At 35.8% G+C, this 7,304-nt stretch overlaps 1 non-coding gene across 1 annotated transcript; it reads right to left on the bottom strand.

Moving 5' to 3' along the window:
• Nucleotides 1-3,342: 3,342 nt before the first annotated feature.
• LOC129483622 (U6 spliceosomal RNA) lies at nucleotides 3,343-3,449 on the bottom strand. The gene has a single exon (XR_008658139.1). It is a non-coding gene; the product is annotated as a U6 spliceosomal RNA (small nuclear RNA).
• Nucleotides 3,450-7,304: the final 3,855 nt, after the last annotated feature.

Below are 7,304 nucleotides of genomic sequence, written 5' to 3'. Positions count from 1 at the left end.
GCACATGCCACCACATCTGGCTAATTTTTTGTATCTTTAGTAGAGACAGGGTTTCACCATGTTGGCCAGGCTGGTCTCCAACTCCTGACCTCAGGTGATCCACCCGCCTTGGCCTCCCAAAGTGCTGGGATTACAGGCATGAGTCACTGCACCTCGCCTCTTTTCACTCTGTTGATTGTGTCCTTTGTTGCACAAAAGTTTTTAAGATTCATATAGTCTCATTTATCTATTTTTGCTCTTATTGCCTGTGTTTTTAGTATCATATCCAATAAATCATTGTCAAGTCCAGTGTCATGAAGCTTTCTCTATATGTTTTCTTATAGGAATTTTATAAATTTAGGTTTTATGTTTAGGTCATTAATATATTTTGAGTTAATGGTGTAAAATAAAGGCCCAACTTCATTCTTTTGCATGTAGATATCCAGTTTTTTCAATATCAGTTGTTGAAGAGACTGTTTTCCCCCACTGAGTGGTCTTGGTGTCCTTGTCAAAGATCATTTGACCACATGTGTGAAAATTTAATTTATAGGCTGTGTATTCTATTCAACTGGTCTGTCTGTTTTTATGCCAGTACCACACTACTTTGATTATCATAGATTTGTAATATGTTTTGAAATCAGGAAATGTAAGTCCTCCAACTTTGTTCTTTTTCAAAATTGTTTTGACTATTCAGAGTCTTTTAATGAATTTCAGGATACATTTTTCTATTTCTCCAACAGATCCCATGAGGATTTTGATAAGGATTGCATTGACTCTGTAGGTCACTTTGGACATTATGAACAATGTAACAACATTAAGTTATCTAATCCATGAACACAGGATATCTTTCATTTGTTAGTGTCTGCTTTAATTTCATTCAGCAACGTTTTATGGTTTTCAGTGTACAAGCTTCTCATCTCCTTGGTTAGGTTTATTCCTAAGCTTTTTATTGTTTTGAGTGAAATTGTAAATGGATTTGTTTTCTTAATTTCCTTTTTGGATTGTTCATTATTCGTATATAGAAATGCAACTGACTTCTGTGTGTTGGTTTTGTACCTTGCAACTTTGCTTTATTAATTTATTAGTTCTAACAGATTTTATTGTGTATGGAATCATTAGAGTTTTCTGTGTATACGATTTTGTCCTCTGTAAACAGAGATTATTTACTTCTTCTTTTCCCATATGGATGCCTTTTATTTCTTTTTCTTGCTTAATTTTTCTGGCTATACTTTTCAGTTCTATGTTGAATAGAAGTAGTAAGAGTGAGCATCTTTGCCTTGTTTCTGATATGAAAGAAAAAGCTTTTAGTCTTTTATCCTTGTGTATGATGTTCTCTGTGGCCTCTTTATAAATGGTCTTAATTATGTTCGTAGAATGGCCTTCTCTTCCCATTTTATTAAGTGTTTTAACATGAAAGAGTGTTTAATCTTGTCAAATGATATTTCTCCACTGATTGAGATAATTGTGATTTTTGTCCTTTATTCTGTTAATGTGTTATATTACATTGTTTTTTTCTTTTCTTTTTTCTTTTTCTTTTTTCTTTTTTTTTTAATGAGACAGGGTCTCACTCTGTCACCCAGGCTGGAGTGGAATGGTGCTATCTTGACTCACTGCAGCCTTAATCTCCTGAGCTCAAGCAATCCTCTCACCTCAGGCTCCCGAGTAGCTGGGACTACAAGTATGTGCCACCACGCCTGGCTAGTTTTTGTATTTTTTTATAGAGATGGGGTTTTGCCACGTTGCCCAGGCTGGTCTTGAACTCTTGAGCTCAAGCGATCCACCCACCTCCGCCTCACAAAGTGCTGGGATCACAGGCATGAGCCATTGCACCCATAGATTGATTTTCATATGCTAAACTCTCCTTGCATTCCTGGAGTAAATCCCATTTGGTTATCATATATGATTCTTTTAATATGCTATTGAATTTGGTTTGCTAGTATTTTGTTGAGGATTTTTGCATTCACATTCATCAGAGATATTGGTCTGTAGTTTTCTTTTCTTGCAGTGTCTTTGCCTAGCTTTGGTATTAGGACAATTTTGGCCTGATATAAGGAAATTAGAAGCATTCCCTCCTCTTGAATTCTGTGAAAGAGTTTCAGGAAAACTGGTGTTAGTTCTTTTGTAAATGTTTAGTAGAATTCTCCAGCAAAGCTATCTGGGATTTCTTTTTATGGGGATTTTTGATTACTAATTCAATCTTCATACTAGTTATTGATCTTTTTAGATTTTTTATATCTACATGATTCAGTCTTGCTAGATTGTGTGTTTCTAGGAATTTGTACATTTCTTTTAGGTTATTCAATTTGTTGGCATGCCATTGTTCACAGTATTCTCGTGATCCTTTTTATTTCTGTGGTATCAATTGTAATATGTCTTTTTTCACTTCTGATTTTATTTATTTGCATCTTATCTTTTTTTTTAATCTAGCTAAGGGTTTATCAATTTTATTGGTTTTTTGTCCATTATTTTTAGTTTTTATTTTGTTTATTGCTGCTCTAATCTTTATTATTTCCCTTCTGCTAAATTTGAGTTTAGTTTGTTCTTATTTTTTGGTTTCCTAAGGTGTAAAGTTAGATCATGAAAATTTCTTTATCATTGGTTTTGTTCCATCCCACAAGTTTTGGTATGTTGTGTTTTCACTCTCATTTGTCTCAATGTATTTCCTGATTTCCATTGTGACTTGTTTTGTGACCCCATTGGTCATTTAAGAGTTGTTTAATTTCTAAATATTTGTAGATTTTTCAGTTTCTCTTGTGTTAGTGATTTCTAGTTCACTATATGGTGATTGGAAAAGATATTTTCTATGATTTAAATGTTTTTTGAATTTGTTAAGACATGTTTTGTGACCTAACATGTGATGTATCCTGGAGAATGTTCCATGTGCACACAAAACGAATATATACCCTGGTGCTGTTGGTTGGAATGTTCTGTATATATCTGTTGGGTCCAGTTGGTTTATAGTGTTGTTCAAGTCTTCTATTTCCTTATTAATCTTCTGTCTGGTTCTTCTGTCAACTATTAAATGTAACTTATTGAAGTCTACTACAATTGTGTTTCTGTATTTTTCTCCCTTAAATTCTTTCAAAGCTTGATTTATATATTTAGGAGCTATTAGGTTTGGTGCATAAGTATTCATAATTGTAACATATTCATGGTGAATTGAACATTTTTCATTATATGTTGTCCTTCTTTGTCTTCTGTAAGTTTTTCATTTAAAGTCTATTTGTTTGCTATTAGTATAGCCACTCTTGCTCTATTTTGGTTATTATTTGCCCAGAATATTTTTTTTCCATTTTTTCACTTTTAGCCTATATATATCCTGATATTAAGATTTACTTTGTAATTTTCTTAATTGCTTTTTGTTAAGAAATAAAACACTTCACAAATTTGCATGTCATCCTTGCTCAAGGGCCACACAAGTCTTCTCTGTCTTGTTCTGACTTTAGTTTATGTACTGCTGAAGCAAGCACTGTCAATTTTTTTTGCATGTCTTGTGACTTTTTTATCCCTCACTTTCTCTGCCTTCCTTTGTATTACACAGATTTTTTGGGGTGACATACTTTGATTCTTTTTGCATTTTCTTTTTTCCTGTATTCTATAGATATTTTCTTTGTGGTCACTATGGTAATTATGTAAAGCACCTTAAAGTTATAGTAGTCTATTTTAAACTGTTAACAACTTCAATCGTGCACAAACATTGTACTACTTTGCAGCTTTGCCCCCCCGCAACACTTATGTTATTGATGTCACAAGTTACATATTATATACTGTATACCAGTTAACATGCAATTGTACTTATTTGTTGTGCAATTTTATCATTTAAAATCTATGCACCAAAATTAAGATAGTACATGTTACTCTATTTGCCCATGAATTTACCTTTGATTTTTCTTTTTGATCAAGTCTGCTATTGAACCCCTCTAATAAGCTTTTCAGTTCAGTTATTATATTTTTCTCTCCATAATTTCCGTTTCGTTCTTTGTTATAGTGTTTTGTATATTTGTTAATAACCTCATCTTGTTGATGCACCATTTTTCTTATTTCCTTTAGCTGCATATCTGTGCCCTTTTTGAGCTCATTGAGTGTATTTATAACAATTTTAAAAATTCTTTGTCAAGCAGCTCTTAGATCTGTGTTGCTTTAGTTTTAGGACAGGTTTTATTTTGGTCCTTTGATTGGGCCATGTTTCTCTGTTTCTTTGTATGCCTTGTGAGATATATATACTTTTTTTCTGGGTTTTGGGCCTTTGGAAAAACAACCACCTCTCCTAGCTTTACCAATCAACCCAGTTTGAGGTTCTGGGACCTTTGAAACCTTTTCTCATGTCTTACTTTTCTTGGTGTTGTCCTATAAAACTGCAGCTCCAACATGCTGCTTGCCTTTGCTTTCAGTGCCTTCCACACTCTACTACCAGTCCTACCAGCACTGTGAGTCAGGGAAGACAGAAACCAGTTCTTCAGGCAGCCCGCAGACAAGCTAGAGCATTGGATGCATGGTCCACTTTTTTGTTTCCATCAGGAGAGAGAATCCGCTGTATGGGGTGGTTCCTCCCAGTTGCTTCACAGTATAATGCATAAAGGAGGGACATGAATGGGCGTGTCAAATGTCACAAATTTTTTCTATCCTTTTTTTGGAGGAGAATCCTTTCTTTTTTTTTTTTTTTTTTTTTTTTTGAGACGGAGTCTCGCTTTGTCGCCCAGGCTGGAGTGCAGTGGCGCAATCTCGGCTCACTGCAAGCTCCACCTCCCGGGTTCACGCCATTCTCCTGCCTCAGCCTCTCCGAGTAGCTGGGACTACAGGCGCCCGCCACCACGCCTGGCTAATTTTTTGTATTTTTTTTTTAGTAGAGACGGGGTTTCACCGTGGTCTCGATCTCCTGACCTCGTGATCCACCTGCCTCGGCCTCCCAAAGTGCTGGGATTACAAGCGTGAGCCACCGCGCCCGGCCCCTTTCTTGGTTTTATAATGGGCTGGTGCTTCAACTTCTCCAGTAGTCTCTGAAGTTGCCACAGCAATGGGCCTGTGGGGAAGGGAGTCCCATAATTTCCTATTCTGCTCTCTTGCTAATGTCATCCCTTCCTTTTTTCATTTTTTTTTTTTTTTTTTTTTTTTTTGAGACGGAGTCTTGCTCTGTCACCCAGGCTGGAGTGCAGTGGCGCAATCTCGGCTCACTGCAAGCTCCGCCCCCCGGGTTCACGCCATTCTCCTGCCTCAGCCTCTCCGAGTAGCTGGGACTACAGGCGCCCGCCACCACGCCCGGCTAATTTTTTGTATTTTTAGTAGAGACGGGGTTTCATCGTGGCCTCAATCTCCTGACCTCGTGATCCGCCCGCCTCGGCCTCCCAAAGTGCTGGGATTACAAGCGTGAGCCACCGCGCCCGGCCCTTTTTTTCATTTTTAAGCCTAAAGTAGATTCTCTTAGCTCATGATTAACACTTGCTGACTTTTGTATCTTTACCTTCTTGCACAAAATTATCCTCTTAATCACTTCTTTTTGTGGCCACCTTCTGGCCTCTATTGTGGCTCTTCATTTTCAACAGTTACATTGTTTTTATTTACTGTATTTTCCTGTCCACCCCAATGCCCACTGCTGACCTGGCAAAGTTCAATGTCAAAAATAGGTAATCTAGTCAAAAACTTGTCTTTATTGTTCCTTGAGCTGCTCAATTATTACCTCTACTATTACTACATTATAAATCTTAGGATCACATATAATCATTAATTATTTGAATTTTTTAGCTTTCATATTATATTGTGTGTGTATGTGTGTGGGTGTTTTGACAATTCTCTATCTATTTATATTTTCTCATGATAAGATATTCATAAATTCTGATATGCTTTGCTGTAAAGTGTAATTTGCATAATTAGATCATCAAATGGATTCACTAGCATAAATAGAAAAAAATTATAGGTCTGAATTTTCATGAGGATTTTATGTATGTGTGTGTATATATATAGAGATAGAACATATATGTTTATAGGCACATTATAATAATATATAACATATATTACATATGTATATACAATATATACACACATTAATAATTGTATAACAAGGATCTGTTGTGATAGAAGAAAATTGTGCAGATGATTGGTTATTGCTCTTCGTACTCTATAACAAGCAAAATGATCAATCAATATGTTTCATGCCATGTATGGACAAGTGAAGCCTCTTCTTTGGTTGATATTTCCAGCTAGTTTATACTTTTGCACCTTATGGGCTTTTGCAAGCATCTGTTTGAGGAGAACAGCTTACCTCGAATCAGTTGTTTTTGGTATGGCCATAGTAGATTCCTTGTAGTCACAATCATGCTTCAGAACTTGAAGTTATACTTGAGTGCACTAAACCACAATTTTAATCCCCTAATTACATCATCAGACTTCTAGTCACTCTATTGACCTTTCTAAGATATTCCAACACTTTTCATTTACTTGATGAATGTTTCTTTAAATGTGGTCCATGAACCACCTGAAATAATTTTTAGCACATTCTCCATTCTAGCTAACTGGGAAGAAAAAGGGCTTTATGTGGCAAGAATCTGCATCATTAACAAGTTTTCAAGTTATTCTTATATATATTATAGTTTGAGATCTTTATATGCACTAAAGCATTATATACTAAAGCTTGAGAATAATGCTATAAATATATCAAATTATTCAATGCAAATGACCCAGGATACCCTTCCATAATTGTGGCAGACTCTGTGTATCCTAAAAATTTAGATAAGATGTATGGCAGAACCAAATACCCTAGTACCAATAAAATGACTGTTAGTTATCAAATAGTCATATAGTTAAGAACATTTTCACTGAATCACTAAAGAGTGGATTGTGAAACTCACACACACATCTCACTTCATAATTATCAGTGATCTTTAAGAAATAAGTGTGTGCTCTCATGATAGACACATAATGAAAATGTTCTTCGATGGATAAACACTTCCTGTCTTCTGAGTTCAAAGCCGGAAGACTGTTTCCACTGTCAAGTAATTTGAGCACCTGGTATAATTCTGCTCCAATAATAGAAAGTGACTTTTAGGAAATCTCAGATTTTGCTGTTTTTTTAACCTGTAATGTGAAAATGTCAGTCTTGGAGACACGTAAGCTCTTTTTTTTAATTTTATATGCTTATTTATTATACTGTAAGTTCTAGGGTACATGCACACAACATGCAGGTTTGTTACATATGTATACATGTGCCATGTTGGTGTGCTGCACCTGTTGACTCGTCATTTACATTAGGTATATTTCCTAATGCTATCCCTCCCCACTCCCCCCACCCCACAACAGGCCCCGGTGTATGGTGTTCCCCACCCTGTGTCCAA

This window comes from Symphalangus syndactylus, chromosome 5, assembly GCF_028878055.3.
Source record: "Symphalangus syndactylus isolate Jambi chromosome 5, NHGRI_mSymSyn1-v2.1_pri, whole genome shotgun sequence".
Classification (NCBI taxonomy): Eukaryota; Metazoa; Chordata; class Mammalia; order Primates; family Hylobatidae; genus Symphalangus; species Symphalangus syndactylus.
This window is presented reverse-complemented; position numbering and strand designations above follow the sequence as displayed.